The sequence below is a fragment of the Rattus rattus genome, chromosome 1 (assembly GCF_011064425.1).
Source record: "Rattus rattus isolate New Zealand chromosome 1, Rrattus_CSIRO_v1, whole genome shotgun sequence".
Taxonomy (NCBI): Eukaryota; Metazoa; Chordata; class Mammalia; order Rodentia; family Muridae; genus Rattus; species Rattus rattus.
In genome coordinates this window covers 216,946,619-216,960,633 of record NC_046154.1, presented here as the reverse complement: position 1 = coordinate 216,960,633, position 14,015 = coordinate 216,946,619, and the positions used below count along the sequence as shown (strand labels likewise).

The 14,015-nt window shown below is 37.3% G+C and overlaps 1 pseudogene; it reads left to right on the top strand.

Annotated features, from left to right (window-relative positions):
- Positions 1 to 495: 495 nt before the first annotated feature.
- LOC116890299 lies at positions 496 to 627 on the top strand (annotated as a pseudogene).
- The last annotated feature ends 13,388 nt before the right edge of the window (positions 628 to 14,015 follow it).

The window sequence follows — 14,015 nt, the reverse complement described above, 5'->3', positions numbered from 1 at the left end:
TGTTCTTATTTACTGGAGGTGGTCTCTACAGGTTCTATCTCTCCTTTGATGGGTATTTTGGCTAAAGTCATCCCCACTGGGTCTTGGGAGCCTCTTGTTTCCCTGGCATCAGGAACTTTCTAGTGGCTAACCCAAGGTCCCTATCCCCCACCTCTACATATTTCTATTCAATTTCCTGACCCTTTATACTTCTCTCCTGTCCCTTCCAATACCTGATCCTGCCTTCCCTTCCCTTTCCTTCCTCTCACCCTCTCAGGTCCCACCCTCCCTCTGTCTGGTATGATTATTTTGTTCCTCCTTCTATGTAGGATTGAAGCATCCATACTTTGTTCTTCCTTCTTCTTAAGCTCCATAAGGTTTGTGGGTTGTATCATGGGTATTCTGAGCTTTTGGGCTAATATACACTTGTCAGTGAATACATACCATGTGTGTTCTTTTGTGTCTGGGTTAACTCACTGAGGGTGATATTTTCTAGTTACATCCATTTGCCTGTGAATAACTTCTCAGCCTTTTGGTTAGGATCAAGTATAGTGTCTGTTCTTATCAACACAATTTTAGAAGACAAAAATCACCTGCATAACAGTTCTGATAAATATACTTTGAAACAGTTTAGTGATAAGAACAATAAAATACAGACTGGTCAAATCATTAGCTACTATAAAGTTCTGGATTTGTGGGCTATTTCCCTTCCTAAATTAAGCTGTATATTTCTCCATCACCAGTCACCACTTATGATCCAAAAATTTATGTCCAGCATGTACATTATTTCTAGGGCTGAAGTGTTTCACTTTGGAAAGATTAGATGCCCTTCTCAACATACTTTGTTGATCATACTATGATTGCATCCAACTGGCTGTGCAATGCAGATGCTGTGAAGCTCATGTGCTTGCAGTGACAAGGAGATCAGAATGGGATTTAAGTTATAGACTGCTACTGTTACCCATTTCTTGTTGTAACTTTCTTGTTATTGATGTAAATATGCAACCATAGTGATTCTTTTTCAGAGATATTGAAGGGCAGACAGCATGGACTTGGCAGCTGGCACACTAGATTTTAACTGAAAGATTAATGAAGACAGAAAGCAGAGGATGGGAAAGACCTAGGGGTTCAATCCAGGAAGCCCCAGTTATAAAATATCAAGTAGTAGAAAATTCTTTCAGCTTTCAGCCAACATTGAAAGAAACCTAGCTAAAAATAAGGAGCAGAGAGTTCAGTTTATATCATATACTCTGATAGAATTGTATTTGATATCTTCTTTAATTTTTAGACCTATTTGATTTTATGTATAAGTTGTAGTCAAACAAACGCTGATCAATCAGTTGGGAAAACTTCCTGAGAAATCTGAAATTCACAGATGTGACCCTTGAAGTCTACTTTCAGAAAATGGGAATCAGTGAAAAATGAAACTAGGAGCAACAAAAAATTTGAAATGAAGGAATTATGTTTCCAGAATTAGAGAGAAACAATGGTGGTGATAATTCATTGATATTAGAACTTTTTTATTGAAAGTAGGTTCCTCTTTTATACACCATATCTTGATCACAGTTTCCCCTCTCTCTACTTCTTCCAACTCCTGTTTACCTTCTTAATCCTACAGATCCACTCCCCTTCCATTTCCATTCATGAAAAAGCAGATGTCCAAGAGACAACAACCAAACACTATAAGACAAGATACAGTAAAACAATGCAAAAGCCCTCATATCAAGGCTAGACAAAGTAAGCCAATGGGAAAAGTCAAGATGTAGAAGATGGCCCTATTACATGATGAAGAGAAGATTCAATGTACATACTCATGTTGGAGAGGAAATACAGAAGCATCTCATCACTTCACAACAAGTACCCTCAGTTACAATTTTTGGTAAGGTATCCTGAGACAAGGGAAGAATGGGAAGATCGTAAAAGGCAGATCCACACTTTCCCTGGCTCAGGTTTCTTTTATTTACCACCAAAATGCAAGTTTGAGGACTCTGAGAACATGTCCCCAGGGAGATCAGTTCTCTTGTTTCTGTTGTGCTGAGTGAAAATGTCTTAATGTCAGGAGAGATTTATTACATGGGGCTAGAACATCATGTCTAGCCAAAACGCAGGAAACTCACACAGAGACGAAGAGGAACATGCCAGCCCTGGCACAGCATCTTTTAAAAAAAAAAAAAAAAAACAAAAACTAGTGATAAACGGAGAAAGGAATACCTGTTCTCTTTGACCATTTGAAGAGAATGAAAATAAATAGCTAAGAATAATGGGTTAGCCATCAATCTGTGAAGAGACCTAACTATGACATTTAGAAAAGAAAGAAGAAAGAGAAAGAAAAAAACAAACATAAAGTAGACTACCTGAGTTCTTCAAAAGAATTTTGCCTAAATGTTAGTTATTATAATGCTATTTGAGGCATAGTATTTAAGATTGAGAACACCTTAATCACATTTTCTGATAAATTAATTTTATACCTAAGCATTACTTTAGCATAATTTAAATAAAATAATGTTAATATTCTTATTTTGTATAGAAAAGTGTAGGAATCTATTTTATAAAAACAAAAACTCAACATAGCGAAATACTTTATTCTTGGGGAATGATTCAAAATGGAATATTATTCACTTATGCTTATGGCATGAATTAACATATCTTGTTTAGAATCTTACAATCTGGAAGGATATACATGATTATTTGTGCTTTAGGAAATAATCTCAAGGTCTATGTTAAGAATATAATTTTAATAGAAATTCTATGTACATTTCCTTTACTTCTCAGAGACATTGTTTAATCAGTTAATCACTCCTTTTAGTATAAAACCAAAAAAATGGAACTTAATAATAAACATAAATTTGGATTTTTACAAGACCACATCAAAAAAATGGAAAACTAATAGTATTAATATTGTAATAGTTCTTTGATGACTAAGCCAAAAAGCACTCATTTTAAGCTTAAAATCAACTCATCCAAACTTCTATATTTATATATTTAGTTTTCAAAGGGATAGAAAAGAACTTAAATTATGGGAGGAAAAGAAAAGAAGAGAAAAATTAAAGACAGAATACAAGGTTTGCTCTTCACTTCTGAGGTTCATTATATATCTGCTCTTTCTCCAGAAAAGTAAAACAAACCAACAAACAAACAAATAAAGAAAAAAAAAAAGCAAAAACAGAATTTTAAAGTCTACAAGTTATCTTAAATTAAATGAGAAATATAACTCTGTCATGATTCTCCATGAGGTTTTCCCTATTATCTTTTGGGGAATTTGAGAGAAGTAGAAACTGTTTTTTGTTTGTTTGTTTGTTTGTGTTTTAGATAAAGACAGTAAAATTCACTTTCAAAGCATTTTCCTGTACCTTTGACTCTGGCTAGGATGTATCCACCTTGAACTTCTTGTATCACAGTTTAAAAAGTTCCCCAAAGTCTCATTTCACTCACAACACTCTCCCTAACAATTCTAGAACTGTTGTAGCCTCAACTATTTTTAAACAATCATACAATGAGAAACAAAATAAAACTAGCCGCAGTTGTTAAACAATGTCTTTAAGACTAAAAATACTTTGTTTGCCAATGTTGTAAGGGCCAAAGCTTTTCACTGACCCATAGTTTTATTCAAGTTGTACGGTATAAGTCTATTTTTATCACTGAGGCATATTATCATTGTACAGATGGTATGCTCTCCTTTTCTACTTCTAAGAGTTATTTTATATGCTCATAAATTTGATTCACAATCACTTATAAATTCAAATATTGTTATCTTAAATGTACCAGAGAATATTTCGATTGAAAAGCCTAACTATAAACTCATCTTATATAACCTTCAAGACTTTGTTTATTTAGGTATATATGCTATGAGGCATGTGTATTCTATTTCCTTTTTATAAAACGATACATATATAATTCTAGTTTCTTAAGAAATGTTTGAAGTCTAAGCAAATTTAGGCCCATGTTTGATGTATCAAATGGTATATTGTTAGGAAACACAAAATAGGAGGACTGGAGCCACGAATTTAAATGAAACACACAACTTATTTTATGATTTATTTGTTAGGCAGGATAATTTCCATATAGTAGTCAGATGGAATGAGTTATCAATCTTATTGCTCCAAAGGTTTCTGTTTTTAATACCCAACTACCAAGAGGAACAGAAACCACTCTTCCTGGTTTCCTCAGTTCCTGAGACTATTCTGAATTAGATTTATTGCATTTGTCTTTTTTTACAAAAAAAGGAAATAAAAGCAATGACTCAAATAAAGCAAGCTTGCCCAAACTCCCTATGTATCATAGAATCACCTTTAAGTCCTTATACTTCTGCCTCCACCTCCCAACAGCTATGATTACAAGCATGTACAATCACATCAGTTAATGAAGGTTGGATCGGAACCCAGACCTTCATGTGTACTAGGCAAGCATTTTACCAACATAGCTTCATCTCTGGTCTAACGTCTATACTTCAACAGAAACCAAAACATAATCCACATAATCTGAAACTTAGAAGCTGGATGGAAAGAAAGACCCTACGCATAGAAGCATTTCTGGCATCTCAACTTTTTCCTTATATTATTAATTTCAATTGTATTTAAAAATGAAAATAAGTAAGCCTGTAAATTACTTGAGCCTTAATGGCCACCATATCCAATAGCCTTGTCTAGGTGATCAAGTCTCCTAAGTGTGCCTCAATTAGATGCATCAAGATAGATTGAATTTGTGTGAGAATGTTGCATGAGAGACTTCAATCTAAAGCCCTGTGAGATGACTTATCACTATGTCTTAGCACTATATGTCCTGGAATTCAGGGGTACTATGGATAAGCCTGAGAATAAAACCAACGCCAAAACCAACAAGAACCAAAAAGATGGGTAGATGAAAGAATCTGAGGTTGATAGCATTTGATTCATGTTCAGAGAAGTTGGTGGTTCAGTTTCTGACTATTTCTGTTGTCAATAATGAAATTGCTTGAGCTTATAATAATGTCTCCTTTGCTGTTTCCCATCACAATATGAGGATCTGAGGAGTTACGTTCTAAGAAGGTATCTGGAAATATTGTTGAAGGATCTTCTAAATATGCTACTCCTCAGAATATCTAATGAGGTCAGCTTTGGGGGCTAGAAATACAGCTCTGTGGTGAAGTGTTTATCTAGCACTCACCAGTACCCAACTTTGATTCCTAGAACATTTTTTAAAAAGAAGCCTGTTTCATGGTTAACTATATTTAGAGACGCTAAATATCATGTTACACTTTCTTAAAGAAAATAGAATTTTAAATATCATGCTTCTCACAAAAGCATGAAAAGTCAAAACGCAACAAAAACACAAAGCTCATTTGTACAACCTAAGAAATTAGAGGAATGAATTAGCTTTTGTCTAGGTTTCCCACTCTATCCTAGACTATGGTTCACGTAACTTCACCATGTAGATCTACTATGTAGACCTCACCATGTAGAGCTCACCACGTATACCTCACCATGCAAACCTCATCTTGATATTTTCTATTCCAACACTGGAAACTCCCTTTCTCCAAGTTTAGGATTTTCTTTTCATTCTTCTTGGATGCCATGCTTTTTAAAAATCATACTTGTTTTGACTTTTTGAGGTAAGACCTCAAATAACCCTGGATGGTTACTACGCAGCCAATGCTGACCTTTGTATCATACCCTCAAAATTCTGGTGTTGTAAGCTACCAACCACAATTTGTTCATAGTTTTCTCTTTAGCTAATCTTACCCCTTGCTCCTATTTAGATATCAGTTCTTAAGAGATGCTGCCTCTAAATCTATCTTCTAATTAATTGTTCATTCTTATTGTTCGTTCTTGTGGTATCCTGTTCTTTTTCTTCATGGTGCATTACACTTTACTTTCTAAACATTTATATCTTTCTTTTTATAATCCCTATCTCCCAGTTACTTTAGAGACTTTATAAAAACAGAACCATGTGCACTTTGTTGTCTTTTGAGTAAAGTATGATGCTGTTCCTGGCACATAGTAGGGACAAGATAAATATTTATTGCCCAAGTGCTGCCTCGAGCCGGGAAGCATCTGAGAAAAAGCAGAAGGAAGAATCCTGTTGCAATTTGTCAGAACCAAGGTTTCTCTTTTTTGAAAAGAATAACTTGTAAGAGGGTTTTACACTTAGTAATATTTCTATACTCTACAGAGCTCCAATTTCCAAAAGCACTGTCTTACATTGTTTAGGTTATTTGAAGTTTAATTACTAAACTAAATGCTGGAGCTTGGAAGTTTATGAGCATTGGACTAACCTAAGTATTAAATGAGGCTCAAACGAGTTGAGAGAACAGTGACATTTGAGTCTATTAGTCCCAATCAGTTTAAAAGGACCTACCTAGTATGCTCATTTGTTCCCTTTTCGGTTTTTGTTGAGTGAGAGTTAAAGAATATATCACAAATACCATGAACATAGATATTTATATGATACTAGATGAAAAATCCTGTACAAACTCTTTTAGATACAAAAATACTTCAATCATTGTTCATTAATAATGTGGCTCTGGATTTTAATTCATAGATATTTTGTTAGATAATGAAAATTAGCATTGTTTTAAGAATTCTATATTACCTTAGGGCAGATTCTAAAGTTCACATACAAATAGGCAAAGAGCCCATTAAATGGTCATGATTTTAATCATGTCTCCATTTTACTTGAAATGGATGTTTTAATAAATGCACACAATTCCATACAAATGAGTGTCATTTTGAAAGAATCTCCAAAGGACTTAAAACTTGGCTTTTGCATTACTTTTCCCTCAGAATTTTGTTCTTAACATTCTAAACAAGATCTGCCAGAAACCAATGAGGTATGGCCAGGAATATTTCAAATGCCCGCATACATCAAGGATCAAATCCTCAAACCATGGTTTCCAGCTGAAGATCGATCAGAGTGACATGGAGAAGGTACTGGTTCGAACTCTGACTGGACAGGTGTAAGGAGAGCTATTATTTGCACAACTGGCTGGAAGACTGCTCCAAATGCAGAAATCCTTCAAAAGCCACAAAGCCCTCAGTAATTACACATATGGATAACTTTACTAACAAAGAGTGGGGAAAATATCAATGGTTTAACTTGACACTACTTGTCCCTTCTACCCAATGAATTTCTAATGAAAACTTAGCAAAAGGTGTTTCTATAGTTTCACTTATGACTTGCCCAGTGCCATCTATAATGATTTCTTTAATGTTTCCACATTTGTTTTCAACAGCCGTGAATGTTTCACCTTGTCACCACACTGGAATATACCTCTACCCTTCTGTGACTTGCCCTTACAAGCTGGACAGCAAAAAATTAACCCTGTACTGAAGCTGAGTGCAAGAAAAGAGACAGGGTCTTTTGGATAAAATCAAGCTCAAGTTTCTCACCAAGCACAAATCTCACATTTGCAATAGCCTGCTTTGACACTAGAAAGTTCGCACAAAAAGAACATTAAAGTAAGAATATTTTGAAAGATTTATTATTATTTTATGTGCATAAGTGTTTGCCTGTGTCTATTTATATGCACTGTGTGCTTGCCTGGCACCCTCCCAGTCCAGAAAAGAGCATCAGATCCACTGAAACTGGAGAGCTGTGAGCCTATATATGGTGTTGGGAAACAAAACCAAGCCTTCTGCAAGAGCAGTAGGTGTTCTCAACTGCTGAGCCACCTCTCCAGCATCACAATAAAAGAGTTTTCTAATTACTTCCTTTAAAATATTCCAAACACCCTTAGATTTGAACATTCTCCAGTTTCATCTATAAGAAAAAATCAAATAAATCCTAACAGTGAAGAAAATATCAGAACACTTAGAAGAATGCTTCAGTGGTATAAAATCACAGATGTAAAAGACTAATAGTGGGGTGGCAGAGAGAGGAAGAGGAAGTCCCAAACAAACAGACTCCCATAGAAGGAGGAACAGAGAGAATCAGTGGTAGAACCTGACAACTGAAAACAGAAAATTGGAATTATCTACAGAGTGTGTGTGGTTATAATCTGAAGGAGCCCGGTATCTACTTCCAGGGTGTGGGTTCCGGTAATAGGATTCAATGTCAGGCTTGGCAGTGTTTACCTTACCGAATGAACAATCTTGCCTAGCTACTTTTAGCTTCACCCATCATGCATTGAACTTTTATATGCATGATTCGTTGATACCCTGCAATCTGTATATTTGATATTATATAAAGTGATTCAGAAGTTTGTTTTCGGAAAGACATTCATTTGGTCAGAGACAGTATATATTTATTCTGCTGTTTTATGTCTTTCTATTATAGTTATTAAGTGATCAGCCTATCCAGAAAGATCACTCTCTGTGTTCGTATGGATGACATGTGTGACTCATCAGTCAAGACCAAGTCTTAGTGGAATAGTCAAGCCATTCAAACTTAAGATCAAATTAGGAAAATTTCTAAAAAATGTTATAAATGATACCTAGCCTGTCAGCACATTCACGATAAAGAAACTATGGCATTTATACACAGTGGCATGTTATTCAGAACAATGAGATCATGTCACTTACAGAAAAGAGGGCTGAGCTTAAGATTATCATTTTAAGTAAAGCAAGCCAGACCCAGAAGATGAGTGTCATTATGTCATATTTTGCCAGATATAATTGTCATCTCTGAGACTTACTCCTGATTAAGCTCATTTTTTCTAGTTCTTTCTGAACTCTAGCTGACTGGTTTAAGCCATCTATTCTGGCTCAAAACTCTTATCCAAGCTGACAGATTCAATCTAACTTCTCTCAACTTCGGACTGAATTGTTCTGTTTGGCCTCAAACTAACTCTGGTAATCTGATCTCCTTCTCATTCTCTGGCTATTCAGTTCTGTCTTCACTTGCAACTAGTCTCTGTAAAACTGTCCTGGTAAAACTGCTCTCTCTCTCTCTCTCTCTCTCTCTCTCTCTCTCTCTCTCTCTCTCTCTCTCTCTCTCTCTCTGGCTGCTTTTACGTAGCTTCTCTTTCCTTTCCTCTTGAGAGTTGAGTATATCCTATTTCTATTGCATTCTGTCAAATCTATTAAACTTCACATTAAAACATGGATGCGTCCTTATACTAATTAAATTGACCTTCATTGTTTAGAATTAAAGGTGCATGCTAAGGGTGAGTCTGTGTTCCAGGCAAATCATATTGTAATCCAGGTCATGTCTTCATTCTGGTTGTATCATATAGTCCTAGAAGGTCTTTGAATGTGATCCCTTGTCAGAGCAACCATATTGCTGGATTAAATTTTTTCTACATAAAACAATAAATAAAAATAAAATAAATTAAAATGATCTGCAATCAGAAAGTAGAAGAGAAGCTGAGAATTGAAGAAAACAAGGCTAGGCGGGACAGAGAGTGCTGAAGCATGAATGCTAACAAATCATGGTGCATACATGTATGGATATGTCACAGTGAAACCCATTAACCAGAACAGTAATAAAGAGTTAATAATTACAATAGAAAGATACCCATAAAAACAAAAGAATGAATATATCCCTTCTTTGACAGAGAAAAATGCCTATTTGGAATTCTCTGTTTATAACTCCAGATATATAAAGGTATACCAAAAAATTCAGGCATATATAAATTCAATGCATGATGGAAAACAAACAAACAAAAAAACATGAAAGTAGTTTGTTCAGTAGGTAAAGATACTTCCGGTTAAGCCTGAAGCTTGACTCCTATTCCTGAAGTCCACATGCTAGACATAGAGAACTGATGCTTACAGTTTACATCTACACACACACACAGGGTGGGGGACTTCTACAATTGGCTTAAAAAGTCTTCTTCCACTCACAAAACTAAGGCCCTCCTCTCTCTTCTATGAATCCACTTGGTTTCCTGTGGTAGATAATGCAATTCGAATCAGGAAGCTTTATTGTTGAAATGTGTGGTATGAAAGTGAGAATAAAAGCCAGCATATTTATATGCTGCATGTTCAAGCTGAGTTTGGAGTTTATAAAGGGGTTCTCTTCTTTTCTCTGGGGCCAATGGCAATTTTACTGGACGTAGGCAGTATTGTGTAAGCCACATGTTGAATACCATTTACAGGCTTGAGCTATGAAGCATTCGCCATATATCCTTCCCTTCAATATAGGATGCAGTGGAAATTAATGAAGGCTAGTACTACTCAGCTATTAAAAACAATAATTTCATGAAATTCATAGGAAAATGGATAGAACTAGAAAATATCATCCCGAGTGAGGTTACCCAATCACAAAAGAACACATATGATATGCACTCACTGATAAGTGGGTATTACCCCAAAAGTTTGGGATACCCAAGATACAATTTACAGGCCACATGAAGCTCAAAAAGAAGAAAGACCAAAGTGTGGATACTTCAGTACTTCATAGAAGGGGAAAGAAAATAATCACAGGAGGAAATACAGAGACAAAGTGTGTAGCAGAGACAGAAGGAAAGGCCATTCAGAAAGTGCCACAAATGGGGATCCATCCTACAAGTAGTTAACAAGTCCAGACACTATTGGGGATGCCAAGAAGTACATGCTGACAGGAACTTGATATAGCTGTCTCCTAAGAGACTCTGCCAGAGCCTGACAAATATAGAGGTCAATGCTCACAGTCAACCATTGGACTGAGAATGAGGTCCCCCAATAAAGGAGTTAGAGAAAGGTAGCTGTGGGGGTTTGCAACCCCATAGGAAGAATAACAATATCAACCAACCAGACACCCCAGAGCTCCCAGGGACTAAACCACCAACCAAAGAGTACACATGGAGTGACCCTTAGCTCCAGTACCATACGTAGCAGAGAATGGTCATGTCAGGTATCAATGGAAGGAGAGACCCGTGACAGCTGATGTCCTAGTATAAGGGAATGCCAGGGCAGGAAGGCGGGAGGGAGTGGTAAAGTGGGTGGAGGAGCACCCTCATAGAAGCAGGGCAAGGGGGATGAGATAGTGGTTTTCCAGAGGGGAAACTGAGAAAGGGGATTATATTTGAAATGTAGATAAAGAAAATATCCAATAAAAATGAAAAAAAAAAAAGAGTAACCTAAAAAAGAGCTTTGAGGCATAGTTTTGGAGTTAATGAGAAGTCAAAAATAAAAGTAACTAGAAAGATACAAAAACCATCTCAGGCAGAGCAAACTGGGCAAGCCGACATAAATGAAGGGGTGAGTGACATCTTCAGCAAGTGAACGATTTCAAAAATAATGGGAAAAGACAGCTGATAATTCAGTGTAACTTCTCTTCAGTCCTCGGTGCACTGAAAGACGAGTCAATGGGAAATTAAGGCTCCCGTGACAAACTCCAGCCCTAGACCATACTCACATGATTGTTGTGTGGGAATTCACACTCACCATATTGGGAGGGGGAAACCAACACCCTCAAAAAGCCAACCCTGACACTATCTGAAGGAATGTGTTTAACATGAGATTTCACAGAAATTCTACATGCAAAATGGTGCAGAACAGTTTAATTTAAAATTTAAATAAAAAAATCTCAAAATATGCCAGAAAGAGCCACAAGAAGACAGAGTCAGCAGGAGAACAACTGTGGGGCCAGACTTGTAAAGAGCGCTGAGGGCATCTGGAAACATCGTCACCAGTGCTGTTATCCAGCTTAAAATCAAAAGGGAACACAGAACTAATCAAACACAATTTTATAATAGCCAATCAGAATGTTCCTTACTAGTAAAATAATGAAAACAAAAAAAATGCATGAGCAGCTTCATAAGATGTTTAGAGAAAGTCATTTTAAGAGAGAACTGAACATCAACTGGAAATAAGTTTAAGGAAATTAGCTAATGAGGATGCTTGCAGCTAACCATTGGACTGAGCACAGGGACCCCATTGGAGGAGTTAGAGAAAGGACTGAAGGAGCTGAAGGGGTTTGCAACCCATAGGAAGAACAATATCAGACCCCACCAGAGTTCCAGGAACTAAATCACCAACCAATGGGGACACATGACTCCAGCCCCATATGTAGAAGAGGATGACATTGACCAGCATAAATAGGAGGAAAAGCCTGTGAAGGCTCTTTTCCCCAGTGTTGGGTAATGCCAGGGTGTTCAGAGTGGATGGGTGGGAGGGGGAGCATCCTTATAGAAGCAGGGGGAAGGAGATGGGAGAGGGAAGGAAAGGGGATAACATTTGAAATGTACAAACATAAATTATCCAATAAAAATGTAAAAGAAAAAGAAGAAAGAAAATTAGCTAGAGTTTTGAGGCTGGGGCACATAATGATGGGAACATTGAAGAACAGAATATTTAATGTAGAGTTAATGACATGGAAGACAGTGATTAGATACAGTGAACTACAGGGGAGGAAACAGAACAGAGAATATGCTAAATTAGTATTGCCCAGGAGCAGTTTAAGACCTAACTCTCAGTCTTTTAGGAAGACCAATTTATTCACAGTTACACTGCACTAAAAAATACTAGAGACAATTAACATACCAAAGGAAGATGATGAATTAATTCAGCTCATGGCTATAGAACCTCCACTAGACAATGCTAACAGTCTGTTGGCAAGGATGCCAAAAGATATCACCAAGAGTGTGTCAAAACAAGGTGCACATAATGTGGGCAACAGAAAGATGTGGACACCCCATAATTCCCTTAAGGGCACATCTCCATTGACCTAAGGAGTCCCATTAGGCTCTGCTTTTCATAGGTCCACAGCAGCTCCCAACTCCTTGGGAACAAAACATTTGGTTGACAGATGTTAATCATATCACAGTTAATAAAACTGTGAATATCAAGAATGATGATTTACAAAAATATGCATCTGGAGCTGGGAAGATAACTGAGTAAAATGTTTTTAGTGTGGGTATGAATACATGAGTATTTCTTGCAATACCGTGTGAGAAGCTGTTCATGATGGTGTGCACATGTAATTCCAGGAATTGGGTGATAGAGGAGAATTTTTTGAAGCTTCGTAGGCAGCCAGCTTTCCCAAATTGAGTAGTTCAGTTCTCAGACTGGCCAAAAACAATCAATGAAATACTTCTAATGCTGTTTTGCTACAGTCATAAAACAATGTCTGGTCTTGTACCTTGTTGTACTGTGTGTGTGTGTGTGTGAGAGAGAGAGAGAGAGAGAGAGAGAGAGAGAGAGAGAGAGAGACAGAGACAGAGACAGAGACAGAGACACAGAGAGACAGAGAGACAGAGAGACAGAGAGACAGAAATAGAGAGAGACAGAGAACTGAAGTCAGGATGTATTATATGAGGAAAGAATAAGAAAATATTTTAAGAGAGTGGCTCTCAAAAATTACTGTGAATGGGACCAGATGATCAAATACATGAATTTTCATGAGACTTTCTCATTAAACCACCATGGAAACAAATCCTAGATGCACAGAACACATGAAACTTAAGAAGGATGACCAAAATGTGAATGCTTCACTCCTTCTTTAAAAGGGGAACAAGAATACCCATGGCAGGGAATAGGGAGGCAAAGTGTAGAACAGAGGCAGAAGGAACACCCATTCAGAGCCTGCCCCACATGTGGCCCATACATATACAGACACCCAATTAGATAAGATGGATGAAGCAAAGAAGTGCAGGCCGACAGGAACCGGATGTAGATCTCTCCTGAGAGACACAGCCAGAATACAGCAAATACATAGGCGAATGCCAGCAGTAAACCACTGAACTGAGAACGGGACCCTCGTTGAAGGAATCAGAGAAAGGACTGGAAGAACTTGAAGGGGCCCGAGACCCCATGTAAACAACAATGCCAAGCAACCAGAGCTTCCAGGGACTAAGCCACTACTCAAAGACTGTACATGGACTGACCCTGGGTTCCAACCTCATAGGTTGCAATGAATAGCCTAGTAAGAGCACCAGTGGAAGGGGAAGCCCTGGGTCCTGCTAAGACTGAACCCCCAGTGAACTAGACTGTTGGGGGTAGGGCGGCAATGGGGGAGGGTTGGGAGGGGAACACCCATATAGAAGGGGAGGGGGAGGGGGAGGGGTTAGGGTGATGTTGGCCCGGAAACCGGGAAGGGGAATAACAATCGAAATGTAAATAAGAAATACTCAAGTTAATAGAGATAAAAATTAAAAAAAGAAAAAGAAAATATTCAGATGCATGAGGATATGCTAAGCA